A 22,430-nucleotide genomic window follows, 5' to 3' on the forward strand; every position below is an offset into this window, starting at 1 on the left:
AATGTTTAAAAAGAAAAAAAAATTAACATTTAAATTTTTTTTTCACAAAAAAATATTTCAGGTGCAATATTTTTTATTTTACCAAGGGTAACAGGAGAAATTGGACTGCAAAAGTTATTGTGCAATTTGTCCTGAGTACGCCGATACCTGATATGTGGGGGGGTAACCACTGTTTCTGCGCATGGCAGAGCTCGAAAGGGAAGGAGCGCCATTTGACTTTTTCAACGCAAAATTGGCTAGAATTAAGATCGGATGCCATGTCACATTTGGAGAGCCTTTGATGTTCCTAAACTGTGGAAACCCCCCACAAGTGACCCCATTTTGGAAACTAGACCCCCCCCAATGAACTTATCTAGATGTGTGTGAGCACTTTGAACTCCCAAGTGCTTCACAGAAGTTTATAACGTAGAGCCATAAAAAAAAACAACATTTTTTTCCACAAAAGATATTTTTGCCACCAATTTTTTTTATTTTCCCAAGGGTAACAGGAGAAATTGGACCCCAAAAGTTGGAGTGCAATTTGTCCTGATTAGGCTGATACCCCATATGTGGGGGGTAAACCACTGTTTGGGTACATGGCAGAGCTTGGAAGGGAAGGAGCACTGTTCGACATTTTCAACGCAGAATTGGCTGGAATTGAGATCAGACGCCATGTTGCGTTTGGAAAGCACCTGATGTGCCCAAACAGTGGAAACCCCCTAATTCTAACTCCAACCCTAACCCCAACACACAAAGCACCTGATGTGCCCAAACAGTGGAAACCCCCTAATTCTAACTCCAACCCTAACCCCAACACACAAAGCACCTGATGTGCCCAAACAGTGGAAACCCCCTAATTCTAACTCCAACCCTAACCCCAACACACCCCTAACCCTAGCTCTAACCTTAGCCCTAACCCTAACAGGAAATAAATATTTTTTTATTTTATTATTTTTCCCTAACTAAGGGGGTGATAACGGGGGGTTTGATTTACTATTTATGGCGGTTTTTATTTTTGGCAGCTGTCGCATGCTAAAAGACGCTTTTTATAGTAAAAAATAGTTTTTGCATCACCACATTTTGAGAGCTATAATTTTTCCATATTTTGACCCACAGAGTCATCTGAGGTCTTATTTTTTGCGGGACGAGTTGACGTTTTTATTGGTACCATTATCGGGCTCAAGACATTTTTTTGAGAGCTTTTTATTCCGATTTTTGGGACACAGAATGATCAAAAACCAGCATTTCATGAATTTCTTTGGGGGGGGCGTTTAGACTGTTCTGCATGTGGTAAAATTGATAAAGCGGTTTTATTCTTTGGGTCAGTACGATTACAGCCGATACCTCATTTATATAATTTATGTTTTGGCGCTTTTATACAATAAAAACAATTTTATATAAAAAATTATTATTTTTGCATCACTTTATTCTGCGAGCTATAACTTTTTAATTTTTTTGCTGATTACGCTGGGTGGTGGCTCGTTTTTTTGCGGGACAAGATGACGTTTTCAATGGCATTTATTTATTTATATAGCACCATTGATTCCATGGCGCTGTACATGAGAAGGGGTTACATACAAATTACAGATATCACTTACAGTAAACAAACTAACAATCACACACAGATATATAGGGGAGAGAGGACCCTGCCCTTTCGGGCTTACATTCTACAGGATGGTGGGGAAGGAGAAAGTAGGTTGGGGAGGTTGCAGCAGCTCCAGTGATGGTGAGGCGGTAGCTCCAGTAGTGGCGAGGAGGCAGCGGGGATCATTGCAGGCTGTACTTTCCTGAAGAGATGGGTTTTCAGGTTCTGTCTGAAGGAACTGAGTGTGGTTGATAGTCGGACGTGTTGGGGCAAAGAATTCCAGAGGATGGGGGATATTCTGGAGAAGTCTTGGAGGCGGTTGGGTGAGGAGCGAATAAGTGTGGAGGAGAGAAGGAGGTCTTGAGAGGACCGGAGATTACGTGAGGGAAGATATCAAGAGATTAGTTCAGAGATATATATAGGAGACAGGTTATAGATGGCCTTGTAGGTCAGTATTAGTAATTTGAATTGGATACGCTTAGGGAATGGGAGCCAGTGAAGAGATTTGCAGAGGGGAGAAGCAGAGGAGTAGTGAGGAGAGAGATGAATTAGTCAGGCGGCAGAATAAAGGATGGACTGGAGAGGTGCGAGGGTGTTAGCAGGGAGGCCACAGAAAAGGATGTTGCAATAGTCAAGGTGGGAGATGCTGAGGGCATGTATAAGCATTTTAATAGAATGAGGGTTGAGGAAGGGACGGATTCCGGAAATATTTTTGAGCTGGAAGCGACAGGAGGTGGAGAGAGCTTGGATGTGCGGTTTGAAGGGCAGGGCAGAGTCAAGGGTTACTCCGAGGCAGCAGACCTCCAGTACGGGGGAAAGCGTGATGTCGTCAATTGTTATAGATAGGTCGGGTAAGGAAGATCTGGGAGATGGGGGAGATGATCAGTTCAGATTTGTCCACATTGAGTTTGAGGAAGCGAGAGGAGAAGGAGGATATGGCTGATATACGCTCCAGCATTCTGGACAGCAGAGAGGTGACGGCTGAGCCAGAGAGGTAGATCTGAGTATCATCGGCATAAAGGTGGTACTTTATGAGTTGCCCCAGGCCAAGTATATAGATTGAGAAGAGTAGGGGTCCTAGAACAGAGCCTTGGGGGACTCCAACAGAGAGAGAGTGGGATGAGGAGGTAGTGTGGGAGTGGGAGACGCTGAATGTGCGGTTGGAAAGGTATGAGGTGATCCAGGATAGGGCGAGGTCTTTGATGCCAGTGGAGGAGGATTTGTAGTAGGAGACAGTGGTCAACTGTGTCAAAAGCAGAGGAAAGGTCTAGAAGGAGGAGTATAGAGTATTGTCCGATAGCTTTGGCTGTAAGTAGGTTGTTGGTAATTTTGGTCATGGCTGTCTCAGTGGAATGATGGGGACAGAAAACAGATTGTAGATTGTCAAAGAGCAAGTTAGATGAGAGGTGGGAGGAAAGTTCAGTGTGGACGTGCTGCTCCAGGAGTTTAGAAGCGAATGGGAACAGCGATATTGGGCGATAGCTGGACATGGCTGTTGGGTCAAGGGTTGGCTTTTTAAGGATAGGCGAGACTGTGGCATGTTTGAAAGCAGAAGGTAAGGTACCAGAAGTTAGTGATAGGTTGAAGAGGTGGGTTAGGGATGGGATAAGAGTGGTGGTGATGTTAGGGAGGAAGTGGGATGGGATAGGGTCAAGTGGACAAGTGGTGAGGTGTGATTTGGAGAGATGAGCAAGCTCCCCTTCAGTGATGTTAGATAGGGAGGTTATGGGGTTTGGACATTGGTCTGGTGTGCAAAGGGGTTGTGGTGGTTGAACAATAAAGACTTGTCGTGTTTGGTCTATCTTGTTTTTGAAATGTGTGGAAAAGTCCTCGGCAGAGGCAGTGGTGGACGGAGGAGGTAGTTAAAAGTATTGGACAACTGTTTGGGGTTGTGGGAAAAGGAAGATACAAGGGATGTAAAGTAGGCCTGTTTAGCAGAGGTGAGGGCAGATTTGAATGTGAGCATTGCTTGTTTGAGCGCAGTGAAGTCATCTTGCGAATGTGTTTCCTTCCAGCGCCGTTCTACAATTCTGGATGCTTGACGAAGCTTTTTAGTGTTGTTATCAGGGCTGTGGAGTCGGAGTCGTGGAGTCGGTGCTCATTTTGGTGGAGTCGGAGTCGGTATAAAATGGACCGACTCCGACTCCTAAAATATATAATAAATTGGGTACAGTAATTCAATGCAGGATGTGCTGAATATTTTTTCATAGGAGTTTGGGAAAGTTATGAAATGTCCTAGAAATGGCTGTTATATTCCTGATCTAAGGCTACATTCACACACAGCGTTTTTCCTGTGTTTTTTGAGGATACGTTTTTCAGCTGCAAAAGCTGATCATCTTTTTAAAAAAACTGCATCACCTGAAAGGTTTTTGAGCTCATAGATAATGTTTTCAATAGCAAAAGCAGATTAGAAATCTGCTCTATCCATTTATCCATATCTGTCTATCCATATCGTATCTGTACCAAAAAGAATGAAAACCGGGTAGTACACCAATATATATTCTGTTCTATATAAATATCTTGATTATTGGATCATAAAAATGATTAAATGTCTGAGGTTCACATTGTACTACAATACATTTTTCACTTAAATATAAGCAATATGTGTGGGAGTCGGAGTCGTGGAGTCGGAGTCGGTGTAAGGGAAATTGAGGAGTCGGAGTCGCAGGTTTGGCTTACCGACTCCACAGCCCTGGTTGTTATTGTACCAGGGTTGTCTATTGATTCATCGCACTCTTATGCATGACAGGGGCGACCAAGTCGATGGCTGATGCAAGAGTGGCATTGTAGAAACTAGTGGCAGTGTCAGTGTTGTGGAGTGAAGCTATGGAGGACAGTGGTAGAATAGAGTCAGAGAGTGTGCAAGTGTCTAGATGTGCGAGGTTTCTGCGGGGGTGTGCATGTTGCTGGACATGGGCGACAGGTGAAGAGGACAGTGATGAGAAAGTGAGTAGATGGTGGTCAGATAGAGGGAGAGGGGAGGTTGTGAAGTTAGATAGGGAGCAGAGACGGGTGAAGACCAGATCTAATGTGTGTCCGTCTGTGTGGGTGGGAAGATGAAGTAAGGGACAGGAGTTTGGAGGCTGGTGATTGGTGGGTGTCAAAGGGGATGTTGAAGTCGCCCATGATGATGGTGGGAATGTCAGCAGAGAGAAAGTGAAGGAGCCAGGTGGAGAATTGGCCAATAAAGGTAGTGGCTGGGCCTGGAGGTCGGTATATGATGACCACTTGGAGGTTGGAGGGGGAGTAGATGCGGACAGAGTGGACTGTAAGAGGGGAGGATTAGGGAGGGAAAAGGTGGGATTGGGTTGAAGGTGCAGTTGGAAGAAAGGAGAAGGCGCACTGCTCCATCATGTCTGTTGCCAGGGCGAGGAGTGTGGGTGAAGTGGAGGCCGCCGTAACATAGCGCAGCAGGGGAGGCGGTGTCAGAGGGTGTCAGCCAAGTTTTGGTGAGGCCAAGGAAGGTAAAATTACGAGACGTAAAGAGGTCGTGAATAACATGGAGTTTATTGCGGACGGACTGGGCATTCCAGAGTGATCCAGAGAGTGGGAGCAGGGTGGAGGTTGTCAAGGGCACGGACTTGAGGTGGGAAAGATTTCTGGTGTTTGTATTGGGTTGGGAACAATAGAAGGGGATAATAATGGGAGGTATGAGCTGTGGGGGTCCAGGGTTGGCTGATATGTCGCCAGCAGTGAGGAGAAGCAGAGAGAGGGAGAAGGAGGGTGGGTGGCTTGTTTTGTATTTTATTAGGTGAGCTCTGAAGTCGAGGAGCAGGTCAGCAGAGGAGGTCAGGTGGGGAGGCAAGAGGGAAGGAGAGATTATTTGGTTAGTGGGTGCTGGGGTTTGCGGATAGCGAAGGAGAGTGAGGAGTAATGGAACCAAAACTGTTAGAGCGTATGTTAGCATGGTGAGAGTAAGCTTGAAGGCAAAAGAAATTTAGTACATGTAAACAGTGGGTTGTCGTACATTCTGGTCACTTCTGGCTCATGTCTGGCATATTTCTGATGTTATCCTTAAAAAAGACATCCTTGCAAAAGAAAGACCAAGGTCAAGACAGACCTGTGCCTCTGAATTTATAGCAACTTAACAGCACATGAAATGGCCTATAGGTGATCACAAGGGAGGAGCAGCAGAAAGACTGGACACAGACACAGGAGACGATTAATTAGAAGTCAGAAGAGAAAATGCAAAAGGAGATAGATTCAAATGGACAGATAAGGCCAAATTGTGTGTTAGAAGCAGTAATAGAGAGATACAGGGTGATTGGGATCAGGAAAGATGGGTACCATGGTTATTTATATACGTCTTACTCTGGAATGCTTCAACGGATCCCGGTGATTCTGAGACTGTTTTTTGCGACATATTGTGCTTCACGATACTGGTAAAATTTCTTTAATATTACTTGTGGATGCCATCAAAGCGTGTCAGTGCCATAGCTATGTGCATATTCATTACTTTAATGAGTGGTACCATGTGACCGTTGAACACAGGAAGAGCTGAAGAGCCAGAGACCATCTGAGAAGCAGGGACTGCAGAGACCGCGCCAGGAGGGGGCGAGTATGATCTGACAGCCGCCGTCTCCTGCGCTCCCCCCTCCCCCGCCTTCCCCCTGGGACAATGACTCGAGTATAAGCCGAGAGGGGCACTTTCAGCCTAAAAAAAATGGGCTGAAAATCTTGGCTTATACTCGAGTATATACGGGGTAAACCTATCAACTAATCTATTTTTTTTTTCTCTTTACTGACACTAACTTAATTCAGTAAAAAAAAAAAAAAAAAAAATACTGTAGTAGACGACGATTACTACAGTATATTTTTACTGTCCGTAACCAATCTAATCCTTTCAACTAACCTAAATGATATTTTACTTTTCAAAAAAAGTCAACAACCGGAGGCTGGGCCAGTGATCTTCGTTACTAAACAGCGCTCGAAGGTTGTAGAACACGCACAAAAACGTGGTGCAAAAGAGGGATAGAAAAAAAAAAAAAAAAAAAAAAAAAAAAAGTCCTTGCCAAAAATCAGCACGGGTGCTAATCAGAGATGTACATCTAATCAGCGGCTCAGCAACTATAGGACGCACACACGGAGTGCTGCAAGGGGGTAGGGTATCAGTTACCCAAAAAAAAGTGGAAAACAGCGAGCACGAGTGCGGATCGGTGATTTGTTTCAAAGTCCACCGCTCGGCAGCTGCAGGATGTACGAATAAAGGTGGATAGGAACAAAAAAAAAAAAAGACCTGGAAAAAAGAGAGTACGCACGTCGATCAGTGAATTGCGTCACTGATCAGCGCAAGGTCGCTGCACGACGCACAAAAAAAACTACCAAAAAACGAGCGATCAAGTACTTATCAACCCTCGGCGGCGGCGGGGGTGGGGGAGGGGACTGGAAGGGGAGAGAGTGAGATTAGGGCAAATCAGGGAAAAATCAGGCAAGGATCAGGGAGGGATCAGGAACTCTTCTTTCTTCTTCAGCTGGAGCACAGGCAAGCAGCGGCAATCTCAGTGATGGCTCAGGCTTATGTTGCACCACAAGGCTCAGCACGGCGCACAGACTGACAGAGTGACCATCCTGTACAAGTCCAAAGCTAAACAGAGGATGTACAAGGCAGTCACAGCACGTCTGTGAACTCTGATTAGGGGTTAGGGTGTGACATCTATCACACCAATGAGCAATGAACCTGGTGATGCTGTGGTTGCCAGGCGCCAGCCTATGATTGGTGTTTTAACAGCACTGATCCTAGGCTGGATATCAGTGTTTCAGGCAGGGCTGTGAAGTTGGTAAGCCAAACCTCCGACTCATCAATTTCCATGACACCGACTCCTTCTCCACCAAAATGGGCTCCGACTCCACAGCCCGGCCAAGGCTGAAGAGTCAGTAGGCCAAACCTCTGACTCCAACTCCTCAATTTCTATGACACTGACTCCACAGCTCTGGTTTCAGGCAACCTGATTGTCTGAAACACAGAGAAATGATGCCTCGCCACTCCTGGGATGAAGCGCCATTTTCCCTGCTGTGAGAAACAACAGGGACAGTAATGCGACCACAGAGTGATTAGTTGCTGTGGTTGCATGATTGACATGACGTACACATACTGCATCGGTCTGGAAATCCTTCCCAATTATGACGTACACGTAATGTAAGTGTCTGTAAGGGGTTAATTAGCCTGTTAGAATCATGGCTTGTTCACCATCATTGTTAGGAATGGCCATGTGATGCAAATTTTCCAGCTTTCCAAAAACTCAGCCTTCTCTAACCTTGTGCCAAAACACAGCAGCCATGGGTTCTTCTAGGCCGCTGCCTAGCACTCTCCAAATGAAAATAGTGGAGGTCTACAAAGCAGGAGAAGGTTATAAGAAGATGGCAACTTGAAAATGCTTTTCTATTTCCTCAGTTTGATATGCAATTAAGAAATGTCAGTTCACAGGAACAGCAGAGGTCAAGATAAGGTTTCGAAGACCAACCAAAATTTCAGTGCGATCTGCTCATAGGTTTGCTAGAGGCAAATGAGAGCCCCCGCTTGACTGCAAAAGACCTTCAGAAAGATTTAGCTGACTCTGAAGCTGTGCTACATTGTTCTACTGTTCAGAGACACCTGCACAAATATAGGTCATCAGAAGAAAACCTTTCCTGAGTGCTCACTATAAGGGCAGAGTCAAACAGCCGTGGAACTCATGCAAGAATCGCATCGCATTGAACAGACTGGCACGCCACCTCTCCTGACCTGAGCAAGACATCATGATGGATTACTATGCAGCTGTCAAGCTCAGGTCAGGAGAGCCGACAGCAAGTACGAGTTTTATGATGCGATACTCACACGAGAAATATGGCCGTCTGACTCTGCCTTAAAATTCAGTCAGAAGTATGTAAAACAACATCTAAACAAACCAGATGCATTTTGGAAACAAGTCGTGTGCATCGATGAGGTTAAAATAGAACTCTGGATCAAAAGGTATGTGTGGAGAAAAAGGGCCACAGAGTTTTAGGAAAAGACCATCTCGCCAACCAATAAGAATGGGGTGAATCAATCATGCTTTGGGGTTGTGTTGCAGCCAATTGCCTAGGGAACATTTCATGGGTAGAGGAAAGAATAGATTCAAGAGTTTGTTGAAATTTCATTGATGTAAACATAACACTATCTGTAAAAAGCTGAAGTTGAAAAGTGGATGGCTTCTACAAATGATTAATGATCCTAAACACATGTCAAAATCCAGGATAGACTACCACAAAAGGCAAAAGATTAAGATTTTACAATGGCCTTAACAGTCCCCTGATCATAGCAGTGCATGCAAGACAACCCAGGAATCTCACAGATCTGGAAGAATTTTCCAAAGAAGAATGGATGAAAGTCCCTCAAACAAGAATTGAAAGACTCTTGGCTGGCTACTAATAGCGGTTACAAGCTGTGATACTTTCAAAAGGAGGTGCTACTAGGTACGAACCGTGCAGGGTGCCCAAACTTTTGGATTCGCCAATTTTCCTTTTTTGTAATTTTTCAAAATTTAAAACTTGAAAATATATATACCGTATGTTTTTGCTAGGACATGTGTCATCCTTAACCTTAGCCCTTTCATTTAATGTTCAACTTGCTTAACTGTTCACAATACCAGGAATTTTGACCAGTGGTGCCCAAACTTTTACATTCCACTGTTGGAACAATTGAATTGGTGGCAGATTTATCAGGTGAGTAATGGTTATTATTGTATGTATTTTACTACCTTTAGATCCCCCAAAACACCATTAAGCACAAAAAAATCCTCATGCCTCCTATAGGAGATTCTTCCATCATATGTTTTAAATAGCAGAAATGTCTAGAGATTTTATAAAGATATTGTTAAAAAGGTATATACTGTAAATAAGTTTTGAGCTGTCGTTACATAGAGAATTTGTCTGTGCCACGGGTTGTAAAGATCACTCTGTACAGCCGCTATATCACCCACCCTAAAATGCAGGCAAGTGGGATCCGTGCTGCAACCCCTAAGGTACAATGACTGCGACAAGCTACTTATAAAAAGTTACGGTAGATAATTTGCAAATTGTTTGTTGTGGTACCCTAGGAATTGCAATTCACATGCATTGAACTGCGTAGCATAGGGCAATTTTTGGCCACACGACCTGCGCTGTGGCAAAAATCACAATGCAGTCCTTAAGGCTATGTACCCACATATGCAGAAAAAAAAAAATCTGACTCCTTCCCAGGAAAAACGCTCATTTTTTTTATACTTTTTTTGAGCGTTTTTTTTTTTTTTTACAGGAGCATCCTCCTGCTCATAGAATATAGTTCGAAATGCGGATTTTTCCGCAAAAGTAATTAACATGCTGCGTTTTTTTCGCGGAAAAAAACGCATCATGTGCACAAAAATTGCAGAATTCATTAAAAAGAATGGGATGCTTCTTGTATGCGTTTATGAAGCGTTTTTGCCAGGAAAAACACTTAAAAACCGCAAAAAAAAACGCTTACATGGGTACACAGCCTAAAATGTTTCCCGCAAAAATAGATGCAAGTTACTATTATTTTTTTTTTTTTATGTGAAAGCAGATCCCGTGGCTCAGAAAGCTCCATTTCTGAATTGCATTCAACACAGAAGTCCTCCCTTTGTTGGCGACATAATGGAAGATTCACTTCAAAAGTCAACCAGACGAGATCTCGGTCAAGGATCATGTATACGATTAATGGAAGATGTGGTTAACCTGTGCTGCTGGTTGTGTGTCCACAGAAAGTTCCAACAAATGGCATGGAGGGTAACATTGAGGTTTTATTCTTAACGCGTTTAGAAGTGCTCTGACTTCTTCATCACGAGAACTAGAGTTGAGCGAAACAGGTCGGTCAGATTCAAAAGCCGCCGACTTTCGCCAAAGTCGGGTTTCATGAAACGAAACCCAACCACAATGTGAAGTTGGCCATGCGGTCGGCGACCCAAGCGCCAAAGTCGGGTTTCACCGAATGCTTGCGCGTGACTTTTTTCAGCTGGAGAGAGAGGGAGAGAGAGATTTTGCCGCCTCTAGGGTTAAAATTCATGCCAGGTGTGTTTACAGTCCTCCACTCACTGCCGACTTTTCTCCCCATTGACTTGCATTGGGTTTCGTGCTTCACGACTTTTCCCTATAGTCGGCTGATTTCGTTCGACTCGACTTTTGAAAAAGTCGGGTTTCATGAAACCCGACTCGACCCTAAAAAAGGCAAAGTCGCTCATCTCTAATGAGAACCACAAATAATATGTTGGAAATGCCAACCTGGAGCTGCAGCAGAAGGAAACCTTCAGGCTGTGTGCCCACGTACCGATTTTTAAGCGTTTTTGCCACGATTTTCGGCGCGAAAACGTTTAAAAATCGTGTACAGAACGCCCCCCATGCATTCCTATTGCATTCCGCACATGCTGTGCTAATTCTGCGCTTTTTTCCGCGGCGGAATCGCATCGCGGAAAAAAAAATCGCAGCATGGTCATTCTTTTGTGCGGAATCGCAAAGAATTGCCGCGATTCCGCACCCATAGGAATGCATGAGAATCGCTTACTTCCCGCATGTGGCTCTGCCCACCACGCGGGAAGTTAAGCGTCTCATGTGCGGTTGGTACCCACGGTGTGGAGGAGAGAAGACTGTCCTCCAAGCCCTGGGTACCATACCCCTGTAAAAAAAAAAGAATAAAAAAAAAAAAAAAAAAAAAAAAAATCGGGGTATATTTACCTTCCGACGTCCCGCGCTGCATTCCCGGCCTAAGCGCTCCCAGTAATGCCTTGCGGCAAGGTCCTGGGATGACGTGGTCTTGCTATAGTAACGCGGGAACAACGTTATCACAGGTCTCGCAAGGCATTACTGGGAACACTGAGGCCCGGGATGGCAGCGCGGGACGTCGGAAGGTAAATATACCCCGATTTTTTATTTTTTTTATCATTATTAACATTTTATCTTTTACTATTGATGCCGCATAGGCGGCCTCAATTGTAAAAAGCTGGTCACACTTGTCAAACACTATGTTTGACGAGTGTGACCAACCTGTCAATCACTTTCCAAGCGATGCTTCAAATCGCGGCAAAATCGCGAACAGAATCGTGGTGAAATCGCGCAGAAAAAAAACAGCGCGATTTCAGGGAAGGAGTCCGGTTTTCAGTGTGCGTTTTAACACGCAACGTGGGCACATAGCCTCACTGTGAAATCCTACTGATGTTGTGTCTCACACAACCGCACCAGGATAGCAGTAGAGCTTTACATCTGCATAAAACCCAATTGCACTTGTTTGTCGCCACAGCCATTTTCAAGGATGATATACAGATAGGACAGCTTCCTTTTCTAGATATTAAGGATATATTCCCACGATCAGGAATAGTAACGTTTTGGACGCAGCGTGTTTTACCTGCATCCAAAACTTGGTGTTCTACATTACAAGCACACTGGACGACATTTATGGAAATCCTATGTCACTGTGCTTCTTTGTAACGTTGCATAAATGGACCTGCGGTGTGGGTTTCCGAGCCGCAGCATGTTACTTTCTGCCGCGGAGACGCTTGTCTCCTCTGCGTAATATGATGAGTCCAAAATGCTACACCCCCCCTCCTCCATTTGGTGATTTTTAAGTTCTCGTGGCAAAACCAATGTAGAAATGAAGACTGGGCCCTGAGACTAGCTCTCAAATCTCAACATCAGAGCTTTCTTCTTCACTAAATAATATTTTTAAGTGTAATTTGTTTTTACTGAAAAAGGAACCTGATAGCTGGTTTATGCTGTCTGAATTACAGGAAGCATGATCCAGAGAACAGCTCCATTATTACATACTTGTTTGTTTCACTTTGAATACTATGGCGTTTCCGACTGAAACATAGATCCAACATTGGAGCCTGTCACTGGTTCATGCTGGTCATAGTTCTTGTTGGATGAATCAGTTCCCTTTAAAATAACTACAGTAATCATCTAGCTTAAGTGTCCCTATATGCTGCTAGAATTACAAATTTTATAAGGAAGTGACAATTATATCTAGACACATTCTTTTGTTACAGATCTGTAACACATGTAATAAAGGTCAGAGTCAGCACAGAGATTGCATCTAGAGCAATAAAAAGATAAACACGTAGTGCAAAACCAAAACCTATTCCCTGCCCTCCTTAAATAAGTCGCTGCCCATCTTGAAGTAGTTGCCCCTGCTGCCCTCCTTGAATAAGTCGCTACCCTTCACTGTGGAGCAGAGGACAGAATCATTGGCAAAAAAAATCACAAAATAAGGAAACCCCTTCTCACTACACATTACAAATATAGCAAAATACCATATAATCCAGATAAGAATAATGCAGACAAACACGAGTCTCTCACATTCCCAGTAAGTACAGTAGTGAACAGCGCTCGTTACTCTCCTGCAATACACGGTCATAGGTGATTCACCAGTGTAGACACTACCCACCCCAGGAAGAAGAGTATGTGGAGCAGAGATGAATCACACAGATACTATGTACTTATAATCCCTGTGGTGATATACATGTACATATAGAACCACATATACCATAAACATACTATATCCTCGTACACCTGTATGTACTATACAAGAACCACATACACATACTATGTCCTCACACACCTGTAAGTCCATGTACCTATAGAACCACATATACCATACACACCAAGTCCTCATCCACCTGTATGCATATGTACCTACAGAACCACACATACCATACCCTCATACAGCTGTATGTACTGTACGTGTACCTACAGAACCACACATACCATGTCCTCATCCACCTGTATGTATATGTACCTACAGAACCACACATACCATTCCATGTCCTCATACACTTGTATGTACTCTACGTGTACCTACAGAACCACACATGCCATGTCCTCGTACACCTGTATGTACTGTACGTGTACCTACAGAACCACACATACCATACCATGTCCTCATACACCTGTATGTACTGTACGTGTACCTACAGAACCACACATGCCATGTCCTCATACACCTGTATGACCTGTACGTGTACCTACAGAACCACACATACCATACCATGTCCTCATCCACCTGTATGTACTGTACGTGTACCTACAGAACCACACATACCATACCATGTCCTCATCCACCTGTATGTACTGTACATGTACCTACAGAACCACACATACCATACCATGTCATCGTACACCTGTATGTACTGTACGTGTACCTACAGAACCACACATACCATGTCATCGTACATCTGTATGTACTGTACGTGTACCTACAGAACCACACATACCATGTCATCGTACATCTGTATGTACTGTACGTGTACCTACAGAACCACACATACCATGTCATCGTACATCTGTATGTACTGTACGTGTACCTACAGAACCACACATACCATGTCCTCGTACATCTGTATGTACTGTATGTGTACCCACAGAACCACACATACCATGTCCTCATCCACCTGTATGTACTGTACGTGTACCTACAGAACCACACATACCATGTCCTCATCCACCTGTACGTGTACCTACAGAACCACACATGCCATGTCCTCGTACACCTGTATGTACTGTACCTGTACCTACAGAACCACACATACCATGTCCTCATCCACCTGTATGTACTGTACGTGTACCTACAGAACCACACATACCATACCATGTCCTCATCCACCTGTATGTACTGTACGTGTACCTACAGAACCACATATACCATACCATGTCCTCGTACACCTGTATGTACTGTACGTGTACCTACAGAACCACACATGCCATACTATGTCCTCGTACACCTGTATGTACTGTACGTGTATTTACAGAACCACATATACCATACCATGTCCTCATACACCTGTATGTACTGTACGTGTACCTACAGAACCACATATACCATACCATGTCCTCATACACCTGTATGTACTGTACGTGTACCTACAGAACCATATACCATACTATGTCCTCATCCACCTGTATGTACTGTACGTGTACCTACAGAACCACACATGCCATACTATGTCCTCGTACACCTGTATGTACTGTACGTGTACCTACAGAACCACACATACCATGTCCTCGTACACCTGTATGTACTGTACGTGTACCTACAGAACCACACATACCATGTCCTCGTACACCTGTATGTACTGTACGTGTACCTACAGAACCACACATACCATGTCCTCCTCCACCTGTATGTACTGTACGTGTACCTACAGAACCACACATACCATACCATGTCCTCGTACACCTGTATGTACTGTACGTGTACCTACAGAACCACACATACCATGTCCTCGTACACCTGTATGTACTGTACGTGTACCTACAGAACCACACATACCATGTCCTCATCCACCTGTATGTACTGTACGTGTACCTACAGAACCACACATACCATACCATGTCCTCATCCACCTGTATGTACTGTACGTGTACCTACAGAACCACATATACCTTACCATGTCCTCGTACACCTGTATGTACTGTACGTGTACCTACAGAACCACACATACCATGTCCTCCTCCACCTGTATGTACTGTACGTGTACCTACAGAACCACACATACCATACCATGTCCTCGTACACCTGTATGTACTGTACGTGTACCTACAGAACCACACATACCATGTCCTCGTACACCTGTATGTACTGTACGTGTACCTACAGAACCACACATACCATGTCCTCATCCACCTGTATGTACTGTACGTGTACCTACAGAACCACACATACCATACCATGTCCTCATCCACCTGTATGTACTGTACATGTACCTACAGAACCACATATACCTTACCATGTCCTCGTACACCTGTATGTACTGTACGTGTACCTACAGAACCACACATACCATACCATGTCCTCATCCACCTGTATGTACTGTACGTGTACCTACAGAACCACACATGCCATACTATGTCCTCATCCACCTGTATGTACTGTACGTGTACCTACAGAACCACACATACCATACCATGTCCTCATCCACCTGTATGTACTGTACGTGTACCTACAGAACCACATATACCATACCATGTCCTCGTACACCTGTATGTACTGTACGTGTACCTACAGAACCACATATACCATACCATGTCCTCATACACGGTAAATACCATACAATTCCTGTGTGTCCATACACTGCACCTACACAAATCCCGTCCTCACACCCGTGTGTATGTGCTATCCATGTACCATGTCCCTACACCAGGGTTTCCCAACTCCAGTCCTCAAGGCACACCAACAGATCATGTTTTCAGGATTTCCTTTGTATTGCACAGGTGAAGCAATTATCACCTGAGCAATACTAAGGAAATCCTGAAAACATGATCTGTTGGTGTGCCTTGAGGACTGGAGTTGGGAAACCCTGCCCTACACAACACACATGTATCATACGCTACCATGTGAACACACAATGACGCCATACAGACACACCGTACAGGCCAGTGTCCCTGTGTGCGCACTACAGCCTCCCCATCCTCACCCGCCTGTTACCTGCGCGCGCTCCCCGGCCGGCCACTGACTGCTGTGTCCGGGCAGTGCGGTACGGTATAGGGCAGCCTCAGCAGGGGGAGGAGCGCAGCCGCTGTCACTGGAGCTCGCTGTGGGTGAGATCACATCAGCTGTGGCCTGACTCTCGCCTGTTTTGTTTTCTCATCACGTGACTTACTCTAGGAAGTACAGGAAGCCAGTGAGGACAAACCTCTCCAAGAAGCGTTCGTTTTCTGTGTAGCAACATGTCCTATAAGATAAGTGAGCACGTGTTCAGTAATGAACTTATTACATGCTGAAAGGAGAATGAGCTCCTGCAACTGCTGTCACGTGATGGTCTGCTCCTTGTGCTGTCACGTGATGGTCTGATGCTTGTGCTGTCACGTGATGGTCTGCTGCTTGTGCTGTCACATGATGGTCTGCTCCTTGTGCTGTCACGTGATGGTCTGCTCCTTGTGCTGTCACGTGATGGTCTGCTGCTTGTGCTGTCCCATGATGGTCTGCTGCAGGGGCAGACATGGACAGCTTGGGGCCCCTGTGCAAGAAATGTGTCTGGGCCCCGGGCCCCCTTCCTTTTATGGCGACAATCACATATATGTATATATATACACACATATATATACGTGTGTATATAGCCACACACATACATGTATATATATTACATAGTCTCCTTTATTATGTATATTGACGTCCCTTATTATACAGTGCCCTCTCTTGTTATGTACAGTACCGTCCCGTACATATTGGATTATATAGAGCCCTGTTTTTTATTACATACCGTCCTATCTTGTTAGCTGTATGATGCAATGATGGCTGATGGAGAATGGGAAAGCTTCCTTTCTAATGGAGGAGCTGATGGACTAGTCATCTAGTCACCGGCTCCTCGATCAGCAGTCATTTTATATCTGAAAAGATATATGTAATAAACTATGTAATAAGAGAGGGCGCTGTGAATAACAAAATTACCCAGAATACACTGTGTAAGAGACAGCACTATACAGTGGGGAAAAAAAGTATTTAGTCAGTCAGCAATAGTGCAAGTTCCACCACTTAAAAAGATGAGAGGCGTCTGTAATTTACATCATAGGTAGACCTCAACTATGGGAGACAAACTGAGAAAAAAAAATCCAGAAAATCACATTGTCTGTTTTTTTTTCATTTTATTTGCATATTATGGTGGAAAATAAGTATTTGGTCAGAAACAAAATGTCATCTCAATACTTTGTGATATATCCTTTGTTGGCAATGACAGAGGTCAAATGTTTTCTGTAAGTCTTCACAAGGTTGCCACACACTGTTGTTGGTATGTTGGCCCATTCCTCCATGCAGATCTCCTCTAGAGCAGTGATGTTTTTGGCTTTTCGCTTGGCAACACGGACTTTCAACTCCCTCCAAAGGTTTTCTATAGGGTTGAGATCTGGAGACTGGCTAGGCCACTCCAGGACCTTGAAATGCTTCTTACGAAGCCACTCCTTCGTTGCCCTGGCGGTGTGCTTTGGATCATTGTCATGTTGAAAGACCCAGCCACGTTTCATCTTCAATGCCCTTGCTGATGGAAGGAGGTTTGCACTCAAAATCTCACGATACATGGCCACATTCATTCTTTCATGTACCCGGATCAGTCGTCCTGGCCCCTTTGCAGAGAAACAGCCCCAAAGCATGATGTTTCCACCACCATGCTTTACAGTAGGTATGGTGTTTGATGGATGCAACTCAGTATTCTTTTTCCTCCAAACACGACAAGTTGTGTTTCTACCAAACAGTTCCAGTTTGGTTTCATCAGACCATAGGACATTCTCCCAAAACTCCTCTGGATCATCCAAATGCTCTCTAGCAAACTTCAGACGGGCCCGGACATGTACAGGCTTAAGCAGTGGGACACGTCTGGCACTGCAGGATCTGAGTCCATGGTGGCGTAGTGTGTTACTTATGTTAGGCCTTGTTACATTGGTCCCAGCTCTCTGCAGTTCATTCACTAGGTCCCCCCGCGTGGTTCTGGGATTTTTGCTCACCGTTCTTGTGATCATTCTGACCCCACGGGGTGGGATTTTGCGTGGAGCACCAGATCGAGGGAGATTATCAGTGGTCTTGTATGTCTTCCATTTTCTAATTATTGCTCCCACAGTTGATTTCTTCACTCCAAGCTGGTTGGCTATTGCAGATTCAGTCTTCCCAGCCTGGTGCAGGGCTACAATTTTGTTTCTGGTGTCCTTTGACAGCTCTTTGGTCTTCACCATAGTGGAGTTTGGAGTCAGACTGTTTGAGGGTGTGCACAGGTGTCTTTTTATACTGATAACAAGTTTAAACAGGTGCCATTACTACAGGTAATGAGTGGAGGAAAGAGGCGACTCTTAAAGAAGAAGTTACAGGTCTGTGAGAGCCAGAAATCTTGATTGCTTGTTTCTGACCAAATACTTATTTTCCACCATAATATGCAAATAAAATGAAAAAAAAAACAGACAATGTGATTTTCTGGATTTTTTTTTCTCAGTTTGTCTCCCATAGTTGAGGTCTACCTATGATGTAAATTACAGACGCCTCTCATCTTTTTAAGTGGTGGAACTTGCACTATTGCTAACTGACTAAATACTTTTTTTCCCCACTGTACATAACAGCAGAGAAAGCTATATAATAAGGGACGGCACCATATCTAACTAGAAAGGAAGGTACGTAATAAGAGACGGTGTTATACATAATAAAAGAGGAAACTATGTAACTAAGGATGGTGTTATACAGAACTAGTGAGTACACTATATGCTAAGGGACTGTGTTATACTTAATAAGTGCAGTATATACTCGTGTATAAGCCGACCCGTGTATAAGCCGACCCCCCCCCCCATTTTTGCCACAAAAAACTGGGAAAACTTATTGACTCGAGTATAAGCCTAGGGTGGGAAATGCAGCAGCTACTAGTAAATTTCAAAAATAAAGATACTAATAAAAGTAAACTGGTGGCCCCATAAGATGCTCCATATTAATATATACCCCATATAATGCTGCAGAAAGGTTAATGATGGCCCCATAAGATTCTCCATATTAAAATACGCCCCATATAATAATGCTGCACAAAGGCTATTGTTGGCCCATAACATGCTCCATGTTAATATATATGCCCCATATAATAATGCTGCGCCAAGGTTATTGGAGGCCCATAACATGCTCCATGTTAATATATATATATGCCCCATATAATAACGCTGCACAAAGGTTATTGGTGGCCCATAACATGCTTCATGTTAATATATATGCCCCATATAATGCTGCTGCTGCAATTAAAAAAAATGACATACTCACCTCTCATCAGCTGACCGCTGCTCCTCAGCGTCGCCGGCTCTCTGCAGGGCTCGGGAGACTGAGAGGTGAATATGGCATGGCTGGCTCACCATCCCCCAGTTCTACTCACCCTCCCGGTATCTGCATTATCCGACTCTGCTACATCTCAGTCCCGGCTGTCTGCATCTCCCTTCCTGGTTTCTTCCTGTGCGGTTACATGGTACCGCTCTTTAAAGTCATGAATATGCGGCTCCACCCCTATGGGAAGATGGGAAGGGAGATGCAGACAGCCGGGACCGAGATGTAGCAGAGCCGGATATGCAGACACCGGGAGGATGAGTATCATGTCTCCTGCTCCCCCTCCTTCGCCGGCTTTCAGGTGTATGACTCGTGTATAAGCCGAAAGGGTCTTTTTCAGCCCAAAAAAGGGGCTGGAAAACTCGGCTTATACACGAGTATATATGGTACTTACACCATATTCTAAGAGACTGTTGTAGAAATAATAAGCGATAATAATGTCTTCCTTCACCTCCCTGTTCCGAAGTCCATTATAAGTCCCCCTTCCTCCCATCCCAATCCCCCACACCCCTTATTGTCCTCCTCCCCCGCATCTCATTATTGTCCTCTCCCCACCCCATCATTGCCTTCTCCCCCAACACTATGATTGCTTTCTCCCCTGCCACCCCATCATTGCCAATTCAACCACCTCCATCATTTCCTCCTCCACCACCACCCCCATCATTGTCTCTTCCCCCACCACTACGATCATTGCCCATTCCACCACCTCCATCATTTCCTCCTCCTTCACCACCCCCATTATTGCCCTTTCCACCACCACCCCATCATCATTGCTTTTTCCCCCACCACGCCATCATTGCCTTCTCCCCTACCACCCCCATCTTTGCCCTTTCCACCACCTCCATCATTGCCTTTGTGGCACCTTAGGAGTTCGGTTGCCACAATGGCCTTGCTTCCCTCCAGGGGAGAGTGATGTCATGCCTGGAAGCAAAGAAGGAATCCCCATACCAGGTAGCTCCAGGATACAAAACAGTTCCTGCTCCAGGCCAGCAGGGGGAGCTCTAAACCCAACTTCAGGGGAGCTGCTCTCTCTAGTCAGGAGGAGGATGTTAGTGAAGGAGTTAGAGCCTGAACAAGGTTGAGAGAGGACGTGTGGAGAGGAGCTGGGGATAGGAACTCCATCTGAGCTCACCCCAGGCTTGAGTGCCAGTGACCGGGCACCGGAGCCCGAGGCTGTGTGGGTACTAAATCCGGAGGGCAGAAGACCACAGATCCTCTGTCCCCTACTGATACTCGATGACACAGCAGCACGTGTGAGGCGGAGACGCCAGACAGAAGCGACCCTTGAAGCAGGCTCCAGCTGCCTGTTATGCGAGTGGAGTTCTGTTATGAATGGGTCACTGAGGAGAAAAAAACGAAACAAGCTGAGCCCAGAAAAACCAGAGAGGTTGGTAACTATGCAGATTGCAGATCCCTGATCTTACCACACAACTAGCAGTAGCCGTGGAGCGTGCCTACGATGTTCCTAGACGCCTCGTCACGGCCGGAGGACTAAATAAGCCTAAAGCAAGAAAAGGGAAAACTAACTGCCCCAGAGCAGACCCCAGAGGAATAGATAGCCCCCACACATGTATTGACGGTGAAACAAGATGAAGGCACAAACACAGGCAGGAAAATAGACTGAGCAAATGATGGGCCCAAACTAACTAGACAGGAAAGGAAAGGAGAGACACTGTCTGCAACCTGCAAAAAACCCTACAAAAATCATGTCCAACACTTCTGATAGCAAAATTAACCTTGAAGTCACTAGACTTCTCCCACTATATCAGCACTCTGAAATATTCTGAGACAGAGCAAAAAGAAACCGAACCAGTAAGGGACAAAAGCCAATTGGCAAAATACTGATAAATAAGAGTGGAAATTCAGCACAGCCCCCAGCAGGGGCTGGCTGACCACACCAAAAAACTGAATAGACCAACAAAATCAAGTGTGAACATTAGCAGAAAAACTTAGCTTTAGATGACTTGAACAGAGCCAAAAACCAAGAGCTGACAAGCCAGAAGGAATCACCAGCAACTGAATAGGGCGTCGGCTGTCTTAAATCCAATCTGAAGAATCCTGAGATCCAATCGTCATCCTCATTCTCAGGTGGCAGATCTCCACCGATCAAACCAGCCGCATCACCTCCTGTCACCACCAGAGGGAGTCCAGAAGGGGAACTCACAACTGGTGAACCAGAGAATGAACTCACAACACTGCACCCTGCTGTGTCTTCTGAATCATTCCTGCATTACCTACCCTGCACCACATTCACCATCCTCACCTTTAACATCGACACCCAAACTGCCCTGGGATACAGCTCTACCTATGGAGAACTCAACCAACTCTGCTGCCTTGTCACCATCCTAGAGGACCTGCATAGCAGCGTCGGTCCCCTGACCGAATACCACAGGTGGCGTCACGAACACTTTATTACAAACTTTATTATCCCTTTTTCACTATCCCTTTTATTGGATGTCCAGGGTAACGGACCAGGTGACTGATGCTGTGACACTTCCCCTTTAAGAAGCGGCCCGTTACTGAGTATCCCCACTGCCCTGGCGGGCGATCCACCTTCTCCTCCACCACCCCCAACCTTGCCTCCTTCCCCACCACTCCCATCATTGTCTTTTCCACTACCACCATCATTGTCTTCTCCCCCATCTCCATCATTGCCTTCTCCCCATCTCCATCATTGCCTTCTCCCCATCACCCCTACCATTGCCTCCTCCCCCATCACCCCCATGATTGCCTTTTCCCCATCACCCCCATGATTGCCTTCTCTCCATCACCCCCATCATTGCCTTCTCCCCATCACCTCCATAATTGCCTTCTCCCCATCATTGCCTTCTCCCCATCACCCCTATCATTGCATTCTCCCCATCATTGCCTTCTCTCCATCACCCCCATCATTGCCCTCTCCTTCACCTACACACACAGACACACACAGCACCATTCACCTCTCTGCACATCACCCCGCAGTGCTACACATGCACACACACACCACCACTCATCTCTACACACACACACATGTACATACAAAACACACACACACAGCACCTCTCACCTGTCCGCACCACAGGCATTCCCGCAGCATCACCGGCGCCCGCGCTTCCT

General features: G+C 45.2%; 1 protein-coding gene across 2 annotated transcripts in view; it reads right to left on the minus strand.

Annotated features, from left to right (window-relative positions):
* Positions 1 to 16,345, minus strand: part of PNPLA8 (patatin like domain 8, phospholipase A2) — a 106,045-nt gene extending 89,700 nt beyond the window's left edge. Inside the window, exon 1 of one of the 2 annotated variants that reach the window (XM_073573281.1) lies at positions 16,162 to 16,345. The gene's annotated coding sequence lies outside the window, so the exon portion shown is untranslated. The other variant, XM_073573279.1, reaches the window with a different exon arrangement.
* Between the last annotated feature and the right edge of the window lie 6,085 nt (positions 16,346 to 22,430).

The sequence above is a fragment of the Dendrobates tinctorius genome, unplaced genomic scaffold (genome assembly GCF_039654945.1).
Source record: "Dendrobates tinctorius isolate UK_male_01 unplaced genomic scaffold, ASM3965494v1 ptg000035l, whole genome shotgun sequence".
Lineage (NCBI taxonomy): Eukaryota > Metazoa > Chordata > Amphibia > Anura > Dendrobatidae > Dendrobates > Dendrobates tinctorius.